At 51.0% G+C, this 20,216-nt stretch overlaps 1 protein-coding gene across 10 annotated transcripts in view; it reads left to right on the forward strand.

Annotated features, from left to right (window-relative positions):
• mettl4 (methyltransferase like 4) overlaps positions 1–20,216 on the forward strand; it is a 66,151-nt gene that overhangs the window by 41,665 nt on the left and 4,270 nt on the right. For 3 of the 10 annotated variants that reach the window (XM_041206320.1, XM_041206318.1, XM_041206321.1), the window contains one exon: positions 15,070–15,257. The exons of 2 other annotated variants lie outside the window; for them this stretch is intronic. The gene's annotated coding sequence lies outside the window, so the exon portion shown is untranslated. Of the gene's footprint in view, positions 1–13,627; positions 13,913–14,370; positions 14,519–15,069; positions 15,266–20,216 lie in introns of those variants that run through there. 5 more of the 10 variants (XM_041206319.1, XM_041206322.1, XM_041206324.1 and 2 more) reach the window with 5 other exon arrangements.

Below are 20,216 nucleotides of genomic sequence, written 5' to 3' on the forward strand. Positions count from 1 at the left end.
CGGCGCGCTCTCTCTCCCTCCCTCGCTCCCCGGCGCGCTCTCTCTCCCTCCCTCGCTCCCCGGCGCGCTCTCTCTCCCTCCCTCGCTCCCAGGCGCGCTCTCTCTCCCTCCCTCGCTCCCCGGCGCGCTCTCTCTCCCTCCCTCGCTCCCCGGCGCGCTCTCTCTCCCTCCCTCGCTCCCCGGCGCGCTCTCTCTCCCTCCCTCGCTCCCCGGCGCGCTCTCTCTCCCTCCCTCGCTCGCTCCCCGGCATGCTCTCTCTCCCTCCCTCGCTCGCTCCCCGGCGCGCTCTCTCTCGCTCCCCGGCGTGCTTTCTCTCGCTCTCTGCCGCGCTCTCTCTCTCGCTCCCAGTTCACTCTCTCTCGCTCCCAGTGCACTCTCTCTCTCTCACTCTCAGTGCATTCTCTCTCACTCTCAGTGCATTCTCTCTCACTCCCAGTGCATTCTCTCTCACTCTCTCGCTCCCCGGCGCGCTCTCTCTCGCTCCCAGTGCACTCTCTCTCTCTCTCTCGCTCCCAGTGCACTGTCTCTCTCTCTCGCTCCCAGTCCACTCTCTCTCTCTCGCTCCCAGTCCACTCTCTCTCTCTCGCTCCCAGTGCACTCTCTCTCTCTCGCTCCCAGTGCACTCTCTCTCTCTCGCTTCCAGTGCACTCTCTCTCGCTCTCTCGCTCCCAGTGCACTCTCTATCGCTCTCTCGCTCCCAGTGCACTTTCTCTCGCTCTCTCGCTCCCAGTGCACTCTCTCTCGCTCTCTCGCTCCCAGTGCACTCTCTCTCGCTCTCTCGCTGCCAGTGCACTCTCTCTCACTCTCTCGCTGCCAGTGCACTCTCTCTCTCTCCCAGTGCACTCTCTCTCTCTCGCTCCCAGTGCACTCTCTCTCGCTTTCTCGGTCCCAGTGCACTCTCTCTCTCGCTTTCTCGGTCCCAGTGCACTCTCTCTCTCGCTTTCTCGCTCCCAGTGCACTCTCTCGCTTTCTCGCTCCCAGTGCACTCTCTCTCTCGCTTTCTCGCTCCCAGTGCACTCTCTCTCTCGCTCCCAGTGCACTCTCTCTCTCTCTCTCTCTCTCGCTCCCAGTGCACTCTCTCTCGCTTTCTCGGTCCCAGTGCACTCTCTCTCTCGCTTTCTCGCTCCCAGTGCACTCTCTCTCTCGCTCCCAGTGCACTCTCTCTCTCGCTTTCTCGCTCCCAGTGCACTCTCTCTCTCGCTCTCTCGCTCCCAGTGCACTCGCTCTCGCTCTCTCGCTCCCAGTGCACTCTCTCTCGCTCTCTCGCTCCCAGTGCACTCTCTATCGCTCTCTCGCTCCCAGTGCACTTTCTCTCGCTCTCTCGCTCCCAGTGCACTCTCTCTCGCTCTCTCGCTCCCAGTGCACTCTCTCTCGCTCCCAGTGCACTCTCTCTCGCTCCCAGTGCACTCTCTCTCGCTCCCAGTGCACTCTCTCTCGCTCCCAGTGCACTCTCTCTCGCTCCCAGTGCACTCTCTCTCGCTCCCAGTGCACTCTCTCTCGCTCCCAGTGCACTCTCTCTCGCTCCCAGTGCACTCTCTCTCGCTCTCTCGCTCCCAGTGCACTCTCTCTCGCTCCCAGTGCACTCTCTCTCGCTCCCAGTGCACTCTCTCTCTCGCTCCCAGTGCACTCTCTCTCTCGCTTTCTCGCTCCCAGTGCACTCTCTCTCTCGCTCCCAGTGCACTCTCTCTCTCGCTTTCTCGCTCCCAGTGCACTCTCTCTCGCTTCCTCGCTCCCAGTGCACTCTCTCTCGCTCTCTCGCTCCCAGTGCACTCTCTATCGCTCTCTCGCTCCCAGTGCACTTTCTCTCGCTCTCTCGCTCCCAGTGCACTCTCTCTCGCTCCCAGTGCACTCTCTCTCGCTCTCTCGCTCCCAGTGCACTCTCTCTCGCTCCCAGTGCACTCTCTCTCATTCTCTCGCTCCCAGTGCACTCTCTCTCTCGCTTTCTCGCTCCCAGTGCACTCTCTCTCTCGCTTTCTCGCTCCCAGTGCACTCTCTCGCTTTCTCGCTCCCAGTGCACTCTCTCTCGCTCTCTCGCTCACAGTGCACTCTCTCTCGCTCTCTCGCTCACAGTGCACTCTCTCTCGCTCTCTCGCTCCCAGTGCACTCTCTATCGCTCTCTCGCTCCCAGTGCACTTTCTCTCGCTCCCAGTGCACTCTCTCTCGCTCCCAGTGCACTCTCTCTCGCTCTCTCGCTCCCAGTGCACTCTCTCTCGCTCCCAATGCACTCTCTCTCGCTCCCAGTGCACTCTCTCTCGCTCCCAGTGCACTCTCTCTCACTCTCTCGCTCCCAGTGCACTCTCTCTCTCGCTCCCAGTGCACTCTCTCTCTCGCTCCCAGTTCACTCTCTCTCTCGCTTTCTCGCTCCCAGTGCTCTCTCTCTCTCGCTCTCTCGCTCCCAGTGCACTCTCTCTCTCTCTCTCTCGCTCCCAGTGCACTCTCTATCGCTCTCTCGCTCCCAGTGCACTCTCTCTCGCTCCCAGTGCACTCTCTCTCGTTCTCTCGCTCCCAGTGCACTCTCTCTCGTTCTCTCGCTCCCAGTGCACTCTCTCTCGCTCCCAGTGCACTCTCTCTCGCTCCCAGTGCACTCTCTCTCACTCTCTCGCTGCCAGTGCACTCTCTCTCTCCCAGTGCACTCTCTCTCTCTCGCTCCCAGTGCACTCTCGCTCGCTTTCTCGGTCCCAGTGCACGCTCTCTCTCGCTTTCTCGGTCCCAGTGCACGCTCTCTCTCGCTTTCTCGGTCCCAGTGCACTCTCTCTCTCGCTTTCTCGCTCCCAGTGCACTCTCTCTCTCGCTTTCTCGCTCCCAGTGCACTCTCTCTCTCGCTTTCTCGCTCCCAGTGCACTCTCTCTCTCGCTTTCTCGCTCCCAGTGCACTCTCTCTCTCTCTCTCTCTCGCTCCCAGTGCACTCTCTCTCTCTCTCTCTCTTGCTCCCAGTGCACTCTCTCTCGCTTTCTCGCTCCCAGTGCACTCTCTCTCTCGCTTTCTCGCTCCCAGTGCACTCTCTCTCTCGCTTTCTCACTCCCAGTGCACTCTCTCTCACTTTCTCGCTCCCAGTGCACTCTCACTCTCTCTTTCTCTCGCTCCCAATGCACTCTCTCTTCCTCTCGCTCCCAATGCGCTCTCTCTCTCGCTCCCAGTGCGCTCTCTCTCTCGCTCCCAGTGCGCTCTCTCTCTCGCTCCCAGTGCGCTCTCTCTCGCTCCCAGTGCGCTCTCTCTCTCGCTCCCAGTGCGCTCTCTCTCTCGCTCCCAGTGCGCTCTCTCTCTCGCTCCCAGTGCGCTCTCTCTCTCGCTCCCAGTGCGCGCTCTCTCTCTCGCTCCCAGTGCGCGCTCTCTCTCTCGCTCCCAGTGCGCTCTCTCTCTCTCGCTCCCAGTGCGCTCTCTCTCTCTCGCTCCCAGTGCGCTCTCTCTCTCTCGCTCCCAGTGCGCTCTCTCTCTCGCTCCCAGTGCGCTCTCTCGCTCCCAGTGCGCTCTCTCGCTCCCAGTGCGCTCTCTCGCTCCCAGTGCGCTCTCTCGCTCCCAGTGCGCTCTCTCGCTCCCAGTGCGCTCTCTCGTTCCCAGTGCACTCTCTCTCGCTCTCTCGTTCCCAGTGCACTCTCTCTCGCTCTCTCGCTCCCAGTGCACTCTCTCTCGCTCCCAGTGCACTCTCTCTCGCTCCCAGTGCTCTCTCTCTCGCTCCCAGTGCTCTCTCTCTCGCTCCCAGTGCTCTCTCTCTCGCTCCCAGTGCTCTCTCTCTCGCTCCCAGTGCTCTCTCTCTCGCTCTCTCGCTCCCTCGCTCCCAGTGCACTCTCTCTCGCTCTCTCGCTCCCAGTGCACTCTCTCTCGCTCCCAGTGCACTCTCTCTCGCTCTCTCGCTCCCAGTGCACTCGCTTTCGCTCTCTCGCTCGCAGTGCACTCTCTCTCGCTATTTCGCTCCCAGTGCACTCTCTCTCTTGCTCTCCCTTGCTCTTCTCTTTCCTATTGCCTATTCTCGTTCTTTTTCCCAGTGCTCACTCTCTCACTCTTTTAGTACTCACTTTCTTTCCCAGTGCACTCTCTCTTGCTCCCAGTGCCCGCTCTCTCGCTCTCCCTTTCCCAGTGCTCGCTCTCGTTTCCAGTGCCCGCTCTTTCGTTCTTTCCTATTGCCCACACTCGTTCAGTTTCCCAGTGCTCACTCTCTCGCTCTTTCCTAGTGCCCACTTTCTTTCCCAGTGCACCCTCTCGCTCTCTTTCCCAGTGCACCCTCTCGCTCTCTTTCCCAGTGCACCCTCTCGCTCTCTTTCCCAGTGCACCCTCTCGCTCTCTTTCCCAGTGCACCCTCTCGCTCTCTTTCCCAGTGCACCCTCTCGCTCTCTTTCCCAGTGCACCCTCTCGCTCTCTTTCCCAGTGCACCCTCTCGCTCTCTTTCCCAGTGCACCCTCTCGCTCTCTTTCCCAGTGCACCCTCTCGCTCTCTTTCCCAGTGCACCCTCTCGCTCTCTTTCCCAGTGCACCCTCTCGCTCTCTTTCCCAGTGCACCCTCTCGCTCTCTTTCCCAGTGCACCCTCTCGCTCTCTTTCCCAGTGCACCCTCTCGCTCTCTCTCCCAGTGCACCCTCTCGCTCTCTCTCCCAGTGCACCCTCTCGCTCTCTCTCCCAGTGCACCCTCTCGCTCTCTCTCCCAGTGCACCCTCTCGCTCTCTCTCCCAGTGCACCCTCTCGCTCTCTCTCCCAGTGCACCCTCTCGCTCTCTCTCCCAGTGCACCCTCTCGCTCTCTCTCCCAGTGCACCCTCTCGCTCTCTTTCCCAGTGCACCCTCTCGCTCTCTTTCCCAGTGCACCCTCTCGCTCTCTTTCCCAGTGCACCCTCTCGCTCTCTTTCCCAGTGCACCCTCTCGCTCTCTTTCCCAGTGCACCCTCTCGCTCTCTTTCCCAGTGCACCCTCTCGCTCTCTTTCCCAGTGCACCCTCTCGCTCTCTTTCCCAGTGCACCCTCTCGCTCTCTTTCCCAGTGCACCCTCTCGCTCTCTTTCCCAGTGCACCCTCTCGCTCTCTTTCCCAGTGCACCCTCTCGCTCTCTTTCCCAGTGCACCCTCTCGCTCTCTTTCCCAGTGCACCCTCTCGCTCTCTTTCCCAGTGCACCCTCTCGCTCTCTTTCCCAGTGCACCCTCTCGCTCTCTTTCCCAGTGCACCCTCTCGCTCTCTTTCCCAGTGCACCCTCTCGCTCTCTTTCCCAGTGCACCCTCTCGCTCTCTTTCCCAGTGCACCCTCTCGCTCTCTTTCCCAGTGCACCCTCTCGCTCTCTTTCCCAGTGCACCCTCTCGCTCTCTTTCCCAGTGCACCCTCTCGCTCTCTTTCCCAGTGCACCCTCTCGCTCTCTTTCCCAGTGCACCCTCTCGCTCTCTTTCCCAGTGCACCCTCTCGCTCTCTTTCCCAGTGCACCCTCTCGCTCTCTTTCCCAGTGCACCCTCTCGCTCTCTTTCCCAGTGCACCCTCTCGCTCTCTTTCCCAGTGCACCCTCTCGCTCTCTTTCCCAGTGCACCCTCTCGCTCTCTTTCCCAGTGCACCCTCTCGCTCTCTTTCCCAGTGCACCCTCTCGCTCTCTTTCCCAGTGCACCCTCTCGCTCTCTTTCCCAGTGCACCCTCTCGCTCTCTTTCCCAGTGCACCCTCTCGCTCTCTTTCCCAGTGCACCCTCTCGCTCTCTTTCCCAGTGCACCCTCTCGCTCTCTTTCCCAGTGCACCCTCTCGCTCTCTTTCCCAGTGCACCCTCTCGCTCTCTTTCCCAGTGCACCCTCTCGCTCTCTTTCCCAGTGCACCCTCTCGCTCTCTTTCCCAGTGCACCCTCTCGCTCTCTTTCCCAGTGCACCCTCTCGCTCTCTTTCCCAGTGCACCCTCTCGCCCTCTTTCCCAGTGCACCCTCTCGCCCTCTTTCCCAGTGCACCCTCTCGCCCTCTTTCCCAGTGCACCCTCTCGCCCTCTTTCCCAGTGCACCCTCTCGCCCTCTTTCCCAGTGCACCCTCTCGCCCTCTTTCCCAGTGCACCCTCTCGCCCTCTTTCCCAGTGCACCCTCTCGCCCTCTTTCCCAGTGCACCCTCTCGCCCTCTTTCCCAGTGCACCCTCTCGCCCTCTTTCCCAGTGCACCCTCTCGCCCTCTTTCCCAGTGCACCCTCTCGCTCTCTTTCCCAGTGCACCCTCTCGCTCTCTTTCCCAGTGCACCCTCTCGCTCTCTTTCCCAGTGCACCCTCTCGCTCTCTTTCCCAGTGCACCCTCTCGCTCTCTTTCCCAGTGCACCCTCTCGCTCTCTTTCCCAGTGCACCCTCTCGCTCTCTTTCCCAGTGCACCCTCTCGCTCTCTTTCCCAGTGCACCCTCTCGCTCTCTTTCCCAGTGCACCCTCTCGCTCTCTTTCCCAGTGCACCCTCTCGCTCTCTTTCCCAGTGCACCCTCTCGCTCTCTTTCCCAGTGCACCCTCTCGCTCTCTTTCCCAGTGCACCCTCTCGCTCTCTTTCCCAGTGCACCCTCTCGCTCTCTTTCCCAGTGCACCCTCTCGCTCTCTTTCCCAGTGCACCCTCTCGCTCTCTTTCCCAGTGCACCCTCTCGCTCTCCCTCCCCCAGTGCACTCGCTCTCCCTCCCCCGCTCCCGGCGCTCTCCCTCCCTCGCTCCCGGCGCTCTCCCTCTCTCGCTCCCGGCGCTCTCCCTCTCTCGCTCCCGGCGCTCTCCCTCTCTCGCTCCCGGCGCTCTCCCTCTCTCGCTCCCGGCGCTCTCCCTCTCTCGCTCCCGGCGCTCTCCCTCTCTCGCTCCCGGCGCTCTCCCTCCCTCGCTCCCGGCGCTCTCCCTCTCTCGCTCCCGGCGCTCTCCCTCTCTCGCTCCCGGCGCTCTCCCTCTCTCGCTCCCGGCGCTCTCCCTCTCTCTCCCGGCGCGCTCCCTCTCTCTCTCTCTCTCCCGGCGCGCTCCCTCTCTCTCTCTCTCTCTTTCTCCCGGCGCGCTCCCTCTCTCTCGCTCCCAGTGCACGCTCTCCCTCTCTCTCTATCACACTCCCAGTGCATGCTCCCTCTCTCTCGCTGCCAGCGCGCTCCCTCTCTCTCGCTGCCAGCGCACTCCCTCTCTCTCGCTGCCAGCGCGCTCCCTCTCTCTCGCTGCCAGCGCGCTCCCTCTCTCTCGCTGCCAGCGCGCTCCCTCTCTCTCGCTGCCAGCGCGCTCCCTCTCTCTCGCTGCCAGCGCGCTCCCTCTCTCTCGCTGCCAGCGCGCTCCCTCTCTCTCGCTGCCAGCGCGCTCCCTCTCTCTCGCTGCCAGCGCGCTCCCTCTCTCTCGCTGCCAGCGCGCTCCCTCTCTCTCGCTGCCAGCGCGCTCCCTCTCTCTCGCTGCCAGCGCGCTCCCTCTGTCTCGCTGCCAGCGCGCTCCCTGTCTCGCTGCCAGCGCGCTCCCTCTGTCTCGCTGCCAGCGCGCTGCCTCTGTCTCGCTGCCAGCGCGCTCCCTCTGTCTCGCTGCCAGCGCGCTCCCTCTGTCTCGCTGCCAGCGCGCTCCCTCTGTCTCGCTGCCAGCGCGCTCCCTCTGTCTCGCTGCCAGCGCGCTCCCTCTGTCTCGCTGCCAGCGCGCTCCCTCTCTCTCGCTGCCAGCGCGCTCCCTCTCTCTCGCTGCCAGCGCGCTCCCTCTCTCTCGCTGCCAGCGCGCTCCCTCTCTCTCGCTGCCAGCGCGCTCCCTCTCTCTCGCTGCCAGCGCGCTCCCTCTCTCTCGCTGCCAGCGCGCTCCCTCTCTCTCGCTGCCAGCGCGCTCCCTCTCTCTCGCTGCCAGCGCGCTCCCTCTCTCTCGCTGCCAGCGCGCTCCCTCTCTCTCGCTGCCAGCGCGCTCCCTCTCTCTCGCTGCCAGCGCGCTCCCTCTCTCTCGCTGCCAGCGCGCTCCCTCTCTCTCACTCTCTCGCTTCCAGACCCCCTCTCTCTCACTCTCTCGCTTCCAGACCCCCTCTCTCTCACTCTCTCGCTCCCAGAGCTCTCTCTCTCCCAGTACCCATCTTTCTCTTGCTCCCAGTACCCATCTCGCTTCCAGTGCCAATGCCTCTCTCTTGCTCCCAGTGCCAATTCATCTCTCTCGCTCCCAATGCCCATGCCTCTCTCACTCCCAGTGTCCATGCCTCTCTCTCGCTCCCAGTGCCCATGCCTCTCTCTCGCTCCCAGTGCCAATGCCTCTCTCGCATCTCTTCCATCACCCACTATCTCTCCCAGTACCCCCTCTCCCTCCCTCCCAGTGCCCCCTCTCCCTCCCTCCCAGTGACCCCTCTCTCTCCCTCCCAGTGCCCCCTCTCTCTCCCCCCTCCCAGTGCCCCCTCTCTCTCCCCCTCCCAGTGCCCCCTCTCTCTCCCCCTCCCAGTGCCCCCTCTCTCTCCCTCCCATCCGGTGTCCCCTCTCTCCCTCCCATCCGGTGTCCCCTCTCGCTCCCTCCCATCCGGTGTCCCCTCTCGCTCCCTCCCATCCGGTGTCCCCTCTCTCTCCCTCCCACCCGGTGCGCCCACACTCTCTCCCTCCCACCCGGTGCCCACTCTCTCCCCCTCCCACCCGGTGCCCACTCTCTCCCCCTCCCACCCGGTGCCCACTCTCTCCCCCTCCCACCCAGTGCCCACTCTCTCCCCCTCCCACCCGGTGCCCACTCTCTCCCCCTCGCACCCGGTGTCCACTCTCTCCCCCTCGCACCCGGTGTCCACTCTCTCCCCGTGCCCACGCACACTCACATTCTCTCTCTCTCCCAGTGTCTGGTTATAAATGACTAATTGTAGCAGCACAAACAAATAAATGAGTATACCCCCCGGCTCATGGTGCGCCCCTACCTGTCGGTAGCGCAGGCGGTGTCGGGGACGCGCTTTCTCTCGATCCCTGCTGTCCACACGCACACACACACACAGCCCAGTTCCGGGAGCGCTGACGTCACCTGCTGTTTGCTCATGTGACTTCATTCATGAAAATTCCGGCAACGTCACAGGGACCCTGGAAATGGCGGGAAAAGCGGAAATATCTCAAAATGAATTATATATGATGCACCGAATATAAATGACATGTAAAATACTTAATCTAAATTATATACATATTATATAATCTAAATAATATATAAAATACACTTTTAAATTATATATAAAATACTGAATATTAATTGTATATACATAACATAAAGTAATCTAAATGGTCTAAAATATTGAATCTAAATAATATATAAAAGCCTGAATATAAATTATATATAGAATGCTATATTACATTAAAATTATATGTAAAATTAACTTACGTGTTTCATGTAAAATTAAAATAATTGCACAAGAGAATTAAGTGTTAAAATAGATTCTTTGCACAGAAGATAGAATATGGAATCCTCTGGCACAAAGCATATTTAATTGTAGCAAATTTCATAAATTATTGTGAAAGAGAATTAGTTCATAAAAGAGGAATACTAAACAGTACAAGAAATGAGCAGGGAAGTGGGACTGGACTACATGGATCATGGGGAGATGAACACCACTGCAGACCTAACAGGCCTGATTCGGTGTTATAAGGTTCTATGAGTCCATAAGGCATTTACCATGGTGACTGCACCCTTAAATGAATGAAAGTCAAATTCAGCGCTCCTGGCTGCTAGGATGGTACAAGTCAAATCGGAAATTGAAGTTCAACGTTTAGCTAGCCTCCCCAAAGGTGTGATTATCCTCATAGCATCATGTGCAAAAATGATAGGTGATATAGAGATACGTGCATAAAGGGAGACATTATACAGAGAGATGTGAAGCAGTTGGGTTTGGCATACAAACCTAATGGTTCACTAATGTCCTTTAGAAGGAACCTGTGTCTTTAGAAGGAACAAGACCTGAGCCTTGGTGTTTCTCCATCATGATTGACTTTTAAACAGCCATGAACCTGTAACCTTCTGCCTCAAAAATCAGAGCCCTACAACTGAACCATAATGATGATAATAAAGTGCTGAAGATCCCAGACAAGCACTGACTGAGAGAGACTATTGCCGGTGTGAAGGACTTCAGTTAGTTTTCTTAAAACTGTATATAATTGGGTATGGTGAGGGCGTGGATTTATTTCCAGACTGTATGACTAGCTGCATTAAAGTCTCATTGATTCACCTCGATTTTTGTTCCTTCCCTGACCATTGGAATGATTCATGGGAATGATATAAAAGAAATTCCCAATGATAGAAACTCACAGGCTGGGTCATTGTGACCGTCTGAGCTGACAGTCAAAGCTATTGCAATGCAGTTTGTTTCTTTGCTATGTTATATCATGGAAATGTTCAAAAATAACTGGAAATAATCTGGAAAAAAGTACTGAGGGAAGAGGAGGAATTCTCCAATTTCCTTGAAGGAAGTATTTTCCTTCTGACTTTCCTCAAGTCCTCAAAGCATTGATTCCTTGATGGGCTGGCTACCTCTCCATGGAACACATTTAATCTTGCCCCAAGTGACCAGTCTTTGTGAGCCTAGGGCATTATGTGCCACCAGGCTGTTCAACTTTGGAGTCATTGTCACAGCTCAGCCCAATCCTGCCCTCATACAACATCCATGCAGGCACACTTTGCATAACAGAGTCAGTTAGACAGCGATCAGGAGAAGTAACCCTCCCTGACTTGTCTCCTTCCTACCTCAGGGACTGAGGCTAGTTGTTAGGTTCTGATTGATTTTGACTATCTGACCAGGAACCAAGGATCAAATCTCAGGCCTTCCTAGCTTACACCACATGGACTGCAGTGGTTCACCACCACCTTATCAAGGGCAATTAGGGAAGGGCAATAAATGCTGGCCTATCCAGTCATGCCCACATCCCATGAAAGAATTTTTAAAAAGCCTGTGTGATTCAGAGCCAAACTGGGAGTGAATTTACCAGGTAAGTCATGAGGAGAGCCCCTGGAACTGTTAGATTTTAGGAAATGATTTTTACCCTCTTCAGCTAATAACCTAACTTATCCTGCTGGGCATAGCCCTGTTGGTAACACTCTCACCTCTGCATCAGAAAGTTGTGTCTTCAAGTCCCATTCCAGAGATTTCAGCACAAAACCTACACTAATACTCCCAGTGCAGTATTGAGGGACTGCGACCCTATGTGCTTTCTCATGGGGGAAAAAAAGATTTCATGACATATATTTCAAAGAGGAAAAACAGTATTCTCCCTGGTTGACCTTTCCAACATTTATCCAGAAACCAGCATCACTGAAAAAAAACAGACTATCTGGTCAGTATCTCATGGCAGTTTATGGGACCTTGCAGTCTTTGCAAACCACAACAATTGCATTTATATAGCACCTTTAACATATTAAAATGTCCCAAGGTGCTTCAAAGGGATATTATCAACCAAAATTTGACACTGAGCCATGTAAGGAGTTATTAGGACAGGTAACCAGAAGCTTGTTCAAAAAAGTGGGTTTTAAGGAATACCTTAAAGGATTAGAGAGAGAAGTAGAGAGACAGAGGTTTGAGGAGGGAATTCTAGAGCTTAGAGCCAAGACATCTGAACTGTGGCCACCAATGGTGGAGCGATTAAAATCAGGGGGTGGGCAAGAGACCACAACTGAAGGAGCACAGATACCTCAGAGGGTTATGGGGCTAGAGCAGATTACAAAGATAGGGAGGCGCAAGGCCATTGAGGGGTTTGAAGACAAATATGAAACTTTTAAAATCAACGCATTGTCCTTACACGGAAAGAATTAGAGGGAATTCTGAACTCATCTACATTGGTGTGACCATGTCAGCTCTAAACCTCCCCATTGTGGCACTGCAACACTCCAGTCTGACACACCCAATGGCCTCTCCGTTTCCTGGATTAGTTCCAACTAATCAAAGCAAAGCACTGGAAACGGGGTTGAGACTGTCCTTAACAAAACCAAAAACAGAATTACCTGGAAAAACTCAGCAGGTCTGGCAGCATCGGCGGAGAAGAAAAGAGTTGACGTTTCGAGTCCTCATGACCCTTCGACAGAACTTGAGTTTGAGTCCAAGAAAGAGTTGAAATATAAGCTGGTTTAAGGTGTGTGTGTGGGGGGGGCGGAGAGAGAGAGAGAGAGAGAGGTGGAGGGGGGGGGTGTGGTTGTAGGGACAAACAAGCAGTGATAGAAGCAGATCATCAAAAGATGTCAACAACAATGGTACAGAAAACACATAGGTGTTAAAGTTAAAGTTGGTGATATTATCTAAACGAATGTGCTAATTAAGAATGGATGGTAGGGCACTCAATGTATAGCTCTAGTGGGGGTGTTTTTTTTTAAATAATGGAAATAGGTGGGAAAAGGAAAATCTTTATAATTTATTGGAAAAAAAAGGAAGGGGGAAACAGAAAGGGGGTGGGGATGGGGGAGGGAGCTCACGACCTAAAGTTGTTGAATTCAATATTCAGTCTGGAAGGCTGTAAAGTGCCTAGTCGGAAGATGAGGTGTTGTTCCTCCAGTTTGCGTTGGGCTTCACTGGAACAATGCAGCAAGCCAAGGACAGACATGTGGGCAAGAGAGCAGGGTGGAGTGTTAAAATGGCAAGTGACAGGGAGGTTTGGGTCATTCTTGCGGACAGACTGCAGGTGTTCTGCAAAGCGGTCGCCCAGTTTACGTTTGGTCTCTCCAATGTAGAGGAGACCACATTGGGAGCAACGAATGCAGTAGACTAAGTTGGGGGAAATGCAAGTGAAATGCTGCTTCACTTGAAAGGAGTGTTTGGGTCCTTGGACGGTGAGGAGAGAGGAAGTGAAGGGGCAGGTGTTGCATCTTTTGCGTGGGCATGGGGTGGTGCCATAGGAGGGGGTTGAGGAGTAGGGGGTGATGGAGGAGTGGACCTGGGTGTCCCGGAGGGAGCGATCCCTACGGAATGCTGATGGGGGGGTGAAGGGAAGATGTGTTTGGTGGTGGCATCATGCTGGAATTGGCGGAAATGGCGGAGGATGATCCTTTGAATGCGGAGGCTGATGGTGTGATAAGTGAGGACAAGGGGGACCCTATCATGTTTCTGGGAGGGAGGAGAAGGCGTGAGGGCGGATGCACGGGAGATGGGCCGGACACGGTTGAGGGCCCTGTCAACGACCGTGGGTGGAAAACCTCGGTTAAGGAAGAAGGAAGACATGTCAGAGGAACTGTTTTTGAAGGTAGCATCATCGGAACAGATGCGACGGAGGCGAAGGAACTGAGAGAATGGGATGGAGTCCTTACAGGAAGCGGGGTGTGAGGAGCTGTAGTCGAGATAGCTGTGGGAGTCGGTGGGTTTGTAATGGATATTGGTGGACAGTCTATCACCAGAGATTGAGACAGAGAGGTCAAGGAAGGGAAGGGAAGTGTCAGAGAGACTGTCCTTGCTCTCTACACTTTGGACTCTTAAAAGAACCTGTTCAGAAAAGCATCGGCTAGATTAAAAGGGCTGGTTTCCTAGATTAAGAAACAGTTTGTTCCTTTACATCACATTTCTGATACCAGGAACATTGTAAATGTCACTGAGCACATGAAATAAAGAGCCATAGGCTATATTAGATATACATTACAAATAAACAAGGTGGAGTGAAAGGGAAAGACTCAATGCAACTTTTTAAAACAAAGCGCAACCATGGTTGTGAAATAAATTGAGGGAAGGCTAATGAAATAAAGAGAAAAAAAAACTTGCACTTATATAGCACTTTTCACGACCTCAAGTCATCGCAAAGTGCTTTACAGCCAAGGGAGTATTTTTGAAGTGTAGTCACTGTTGTAATGTAGACAGTGTCCAACCATCCCGTATTTTACAGGATTGTCCCGTATTTTTGACATTTGTTCCTTGTCCAGTCGGAAATCTCCCCGGGGCCCCATTTGTCCCATATTTTCATTTGTGCCCCCAAGTCTGGTGCTGCTGACAGGCTGAAAGGTTTTGGTGCCTTGCTGCCTTCGGCTTAGTCACTGGGGAGCAGCCGCGCTGGGCAGCGGTGAGGCTGCCCATGGAGAGCTGGAGCAGCAGCGACGCGAGTGGGCCCAGCCAGGTAAATATTGGCGACAGCGGCGAGATTGGGACGCGACTGGAGAGGGGAGGTAGCTACAGCTCTGATGGCGCCTAGGGCTCTCCCAACCAACGTTAAACATTGGTTTGCACAGTTTTTGCCATCAGCCATTTTATCTAAACAGGTGATTTCACTGAGCGACTAGACATTTCCAAATTGCTACACTCCAGTCTATGATAAGTTTAATCAAATCTAAAATATCACGAAAAAGGAACATTTACTGTAAGATTTTCCATTTGCATCAAGCTTTTATTAGGACAAGCAATAGCATGAATCGTAAAAAAGGTTATCAACACAAATTGTGTATACAAGTAACGAAATTTGATTCACATTGAATGATAGCTGGAAAATAATGATATTTTCCAAGAAGACATTGAGAACCCCGCAACTTTCCTCGCAAATGAGGCCGGAAATGCGTTTACCGCCTCCAAGTCGAGCGAAGCGGCGAATGGCGGGTTTAGTGATTCCCTGGATATTGTCTTGGAGGACTTTCCGGTGCCGTTTAGCATCACCTTTACCGTCTTTCGCCTACCGGACGTCACACCCGGAGACAAAGTCTTGTAAACAATCTCCAAGTTCAATTCACAGGTGAAATTACATAGTTAAAGTGAATTTGTGTGGGAAGAGGTTATCTTTGACATATTTTCAATCTTGACTGAATATCTATTTTCAATGAAAATAGGGAAAAAATAATGCAACAGACAGCTCCATTTCAAAGCGAAAAATTCTATAACTCCTCACTTGGCGGGAGGGGGTCCCGCTCAGGTTTGATCTCTGTGCTCCTTTATTTTTTTTTCTTAAGAGTTGGTCACCCTGAATATAGCAAAACGTGGCTGTCAATTTGCCCGCAGTAATCTCCCACAAACAGCAATGGGATAATGGCCAGATAATCTGTATTAGGTGTCATTTGAGGGATAAATTATTGGCCAGGTCACCAGGGAGAAATGCCCTGCTTTTCTTTGGAATACTGTCATAGGATCTTTTATGCTTACCAGAGAGGGCAAATGGAGTAACAACAGAAAAATGCTGGAAATACTCAGGTCTGGCAGCATCTGTGGAGAGAGAAACCCAGTTAACGTTTGAAGTCTGTAACCTTTCATCAGAACTTGTTTTTGTATTTGTTTCTGCTTTTATTTCAGATTTCCAGCATCCACAGTATTTTGCTTTTGTAATGCAAGCAAAGCCGCAGTTTAACATCTTGTCCAAGAAGGCACCTCCACTCTCAGTACTATATTGGAGTGTCAACCTTGAATATGTGCTTAAGTCGCTGGACTGGAACCTGACAATCTGATGTGTTTCTGGCTATAAGAGTTGAGGGAGGGATATGGTGAGAAGGTCTTTGAGATCTATCATTACGCTTCAGGCTTATTGGGCCTAATTATTGTTCATAGAAATTCCCATGTCATTGTGCATTATTCTTATTCCACTGGTCAAAGGCTCGTCATATAATCAGGTGAAGTGGCACCGTATTTATTGGAGCAAGCCACTGTATCTATAATAAACAGAAGTCACAAAGCAGCAAATTTAATAGTAATGACATACAACTTTCCTGAGTATTTGAGACATACAGAGCAGGAAGGTGGCAGGTTTGTGCTATGTTAGTCCTAGTCAGAGGACTAGGTGGTGATGGGGTGATTGGTGGGCTTGCTTTGTGGAGGGCTGAAAGTCAGGACGGTTTCTCACTCCTGATCGCTTTCTACCAATCCTTTCTGGAAGTATGATTGGCTAAAAATAGGGTGAGATTTGGCTGCAGTTCCTCTTCTGCCATTGCAGTTAAATGGTTTGTTCACACTCCATATCAAGACTTACAGGTGATATAAATGAAAGCCACTCAGCTGAATCAGAATTATGTAGCACAGAAGAGGTCATTCGACCATTGTACCTGTACTGGCTTTTTGAATGAGTTATCCAATCAGTTTCATTTTTCCCTGTAGCCCTGCATTTTTTTTGCCGCTTCAAGTATTTCCTGTTTGAAAGCTTTTCATTAGTTCTGCTTCCACCACCCTTTCAGACAGTCCAGCAGTTTTTTTGTTTTTATCGCAGTTTTTTTGTTTTTATTTCATTCCAGATCATCACAACTTAATGCATGAAAAAATTCCTCATCTCACCTCTGATTCTTTTGCCTATTACTTTAAGTCTGTTTCACCTGTTTGCTGACTCTCCCACCAATGAAAGCAGTTTCTCTTTATTTACTCTATCAAAATCTCTCAGGAGGTACCATGTACTGCTAAAATGTATCATAACCATCAGTGAGGAGAGAGAGAGACTTGCTTTCACAACTCAGGACGTCCCTTACAACCAATGAAGTACTTTTGAAGTGTGGTCACTGACATATAGAAAACATGGCAGAAATTTGCACAAAACAAACTCCCACAAACAGAAATCTAATAATGATCGGATAATCTGTTTTAGTGTTGTTGGTCAGGACACCAGGGAGAACTCCCCTGTTCTTCAAAATATTGTCATGGGATCCATTACGCCCATCTGACAGGGCAGACTTGCTTTAACATCTCAACTTCATCCGAAAAATAGCATCTCCAAATCTCTCTTGGTATTGCACCGGAAGGTCAGTCTAGATTTCTGTGCTCAAGTTTCTGCAGTGGGACTTGAACCCACAATCTTCTGACTGAAAGGCAAGAGTGCTATCAACTGAGCCATAGCTGACATAATAGAGAAAGGTATACAGGAGAAACATCAGCAGAGAATTAAAACAACACCATTAATTTTATTTTGTAAAGATATACACGCGCAGTTATTGTATGTTGCCATTCTGTTCTGAGATCTAAGAGAACTCTCAATGGTTCAGTAGCACCACCAGCAGGAATGTGTCAGTACTACATCTATCAATTATTCATAATAAAGGTCAGGCAGCATCTGTGCAGAGAAACTTAGTTAATGTTTCAGCTCTGGATTGGAAAAAAATTGAAATGGAGGAGGTTTTAAGCAAGTAAAAAGGTGGTGGGTGGGGGGGAAGGAAAGAAGAATAAATGAGAAGGTCTGTGATAGGTTGAAGTGCAGGATAAATAAGAAAAAAGTTGATGGTGCAAGGTAAAAGGGAAAAGTAAGGAAAGAAAAGATGTGTCTAAAGGAGGTATGAATGGCAGGGTCTTGAGTAGCTGCCACCCAAAAGCAAAGAGAAGGAAATAAGAGAGAAACGAGAGGGGGGAAAAAAAAACAAACCAGCAAAGAAAAAAGAAAGAAAATGGGCAAAGAGGTTATCATTGGGAATTATTGAACTCAATGTCGATCCAGAAGGCAGTATGGAAATCTGGAATTTCCGTTTTTATTTCAGATCTCCAGCTTCCACAGTATTTTGCTTTAATACGCATAACAAATCCTTTCCGAGCCTATCTTTTTCCCTGTATACCCGTCTGAGTGACCATGACTGATGTGCGAACCTTAATAGCAAGTTTCAGTGGACTATTTCACTGTGGTATTTGTCACAAGCAGGCCTGAGCCTATCAGGTGCATTTTATTACCCAAAGCTTAACCTGCCTACAGAAATTAAACGGAATGAGTTTAGAGGCTTGATCAGGGTGTTGAAGGCTCCACCTCAACTATGGTTACAGTAAACAAGCTTTTTGCTGGATGTTTTCCTCCTCTTCTCCTTAAGGGGGGTGGGTGACTCTTGCCGAATAAAAGGAAGATGTGCATTTCAGCTGTGCCTTTGATAATCCCAGATTGCCCCAAAGCACTTTACAGCCAATGAAGTACAGTCACTGTTGTAATGTAACAAATGCAGCAGCCAATTTGTGCACAGTAAGTTCTCACAAACAGCAATGCGATAATGGCCAGAAATCTGTTTGTTGGTGACGTTGGTTGAGCAGGATCTCAGGGAAAACTGCCCGGCTGTTCTTCAAAATAGTGCCACAGGATCTTACGTCCCACAAAAGACAGCACCACCAACAGTGCAGCCCTCCGATGGGAGTAGCATCCAAGATTTTGTGCTCAAGCCACTGTAGTAAGACTTGATCCCACAACTTCCTGACTCAGAGACAAGAGTGCTACCCACTGAGCCACATAGCCACTTTTACAAGAATTCTGGTAGCTCTCCCAAGAGGTCAGGCTGGCTATTTGATCAGGACATGCAGTCACGCCAAACTTTGGCCTCACCCGACACCCATCCACACCCACTATCCAGGACGGGGGCCTTTGGATTGCAATCCGGGGAGCAAAGTCTGACTGGCTGTTCCTCTCTGTAGCCACTGCCCCAGCACCAGAGATCAAAAATACCAACACTCGACTCGGTTCTGAATCTATGTTAAAAGTGCTATATTAATGCTAGTTGGGTCGGTAACCGGTGTACACTATTTTAAGATAATTGTCCAAAGAACTAGGAAGGAAGATGAGAAGACTTTATTTTATGCAGTGCTTGTAATGATCTGGAGCGTCCTGTGGAAATAGATTCAATAGTAATTTTCAAGAGGTAGTTGGATAAATGGTTGAAGGGGAGAAACTTGTAGGGCTATGGGGAAGGAACAGGGGGAGTGTGACTAATTGGTAGGTCTTTCAAAGAGCCAGCAAAGGCATTACGAGCTAAATGGTCTCCTTCTGTGCTGTAAGATTATATGGAGTTGCAGTCATTATTCCTAACCTCTGTTAGTCACTAAACAATGTTTTGAACCAACTAGCATCAGAAAACAATTTCAGTGTAAAATTCAAGCGCTTGACACAGCATTATCATTAAGCCTTTCCCCCTGAGCTGGTTAAACATTTATTGTAACTCTTTCGAGTACAAACACATTTCCATCTGTTTCAGATGAAGTTACATTGTTTCATAGTTTGCCATTGTGAGATTTGAACTCTTGATCTTGGGGTTACAAACCCAGTACCATAACCACTTGGCTATTTAGGCCAAGCAACACGTTTCCATCTGTTTCAGATGAAGTTACATTGTTTCATAGTTTGCCATTGTGAGATTTGAACTCTTGATCTTGGGGTTGCAAATCCAGTACCATTACCACTTGGCTATTTAGGCCAAGCATTAAACATTTATTGTAGGTGCAGTCTGGATTAGCTCACGATGCAACTTCCTCTTCCTGATTTAACTTCCTGCCATGACCTGTGCTGTAACTGTTTAGGGCTGGATGAGGAATTAAATATCCTGGTCAGAGTGTTAATTAATTTAAATGGTTGAGATTTGTGAACTGTAAAATTCCAGTTTCTCAGCAGAGAACCAAAAGGAGGAGCTTTGGGCACAGAATCATTTTATGGAGACTGCTGTGTGTAATATTACTTTTACACTAGACTCTAGAAAAGGATGAAGTTACATTTAGACTTAGCAAGAGGAATTCTCAAAGGCTAATTTTCAATCCTGTGGAAGAGATATTAAATCAAGACATGTCTGCCAATGCTGGAAGATGTTGAAACCCCTAGCAAGGAACATGGGAACAGAAGTAGGCCATTTAGCTCCTTGATTCTGTTCCCTCAATCAATTAGATCATGGCTGATCTGTAAACACAGTCTATCAGCTTTGGTTCTGTAATTCTGAATACCTTGCTGAACGAAAAAGCCTGAGGTATTGCAGTCCTTTGACACGCCTACACTTGACTTAGCTGACACCACACTGAACCTCTGAGTCAGATGTTTGTGGGTTCAAGTCTCACTCCAGAGATTTGAGCACAAAATCCATGTTGACACTCCAATGAGGTGCTGAGGGAGTGCTGAAATGTTTTGAGGTGTGCAGCTTTGGATGAGACATTCAAACCTCAGGTGGTCGTAAAAATTTGCATGTTACTATTTCAAAGAGCAGAGGAGTTCTCCCTCGTGTTCTCCATTAATATTTACTTCTCATCCAACATCACCTAATTCAGATGATCTGGTCATTGCCATATTGCCATTTGTGTGAGTTTGCTGTATGCAAAGCTGTTGCATTTCCTACATCACAACTGACCAGATTTCAAAACTACTTCAAGAAATGGCTGCAATCAGATCCAAATATTTCTTCATTTTTTAAATTCAAATTAGCATTCAGTTTCATAGCAAGAATTCAACACAAAAGTTAGAAAGCAAGATCTTGCACATTTTCAGAAAAATGTATTTCTATTTATTTATAAAATTATTTCCACAATTACATCAGGATACAGTAAATTTGGAATTTGAATCCTTTCATTGATCAAATGCCCCATGTCAGATCTAGCAGCTTGTATAGAATCATTGTAAAGAAAAAATAACATATAAAAGTGGGTTAGACACTGTACAGTAAAACATTTGTTGTTACACGGGCTTAAGTTTACCATGGCTTAATTCCCACTCTCCAGTGTTAGATCTGCACTGGTAATCTAGC

Source organism: Carcharodon carcharias, chromosome 15, assembly GCF_017639515.1.
Source record: "Carcharodon carcharias isolate sCarCar2 chromosome 15, sCarCar2.pri, whole genome shotgun sequence".
Classification (NCBI taxonomy): Eukaryota; Metazoa; Chordata; class Chondrichthyes; order Lamniformes; family Lamnidae; genus Carcharodon; species Carcharodon carcharias.